Raw genomic sequence first — 274 nt, forward strand, 5'->3', positions numbered from 1 at the left:
GCCTAATAGCTGGTTTGATTTGCATTGAGAGATGACCTTATGGAAAGTTCTCCATGCCTATCTCTATGTATAGGGTAAAGGCTATGTAATGATGTGTGTGAGGTGGGGGGGGGGCTATTTTAATTCCAAAGTCCAAAATATCTACCTTCCTCTATGGGAAATTAACATAAGTGTGTACTTACTTATCCCCCCTGTATTTTAAGGAACATTTATTTATTATGAATTATACATTCACAAAGAATATTGGTGTCCTTAAAGGTTGGATTTTTCATTT

The sequence above is a fragment of the Etheostoma spectabile genome, chromosome 17 (assembly GCF_008692095.1).
Source record: "Etheostoma spectabile isolate EspeVRDwgs_2016 chromosome 17, UIUC_Espe_1.0, whole genome shotgun sequence".
NCBI lineage: Eukaryota > Metazoa > Chordata > Actinopteri > Perciformes > Percidae > Etheostoma > Etheostoma spectabile.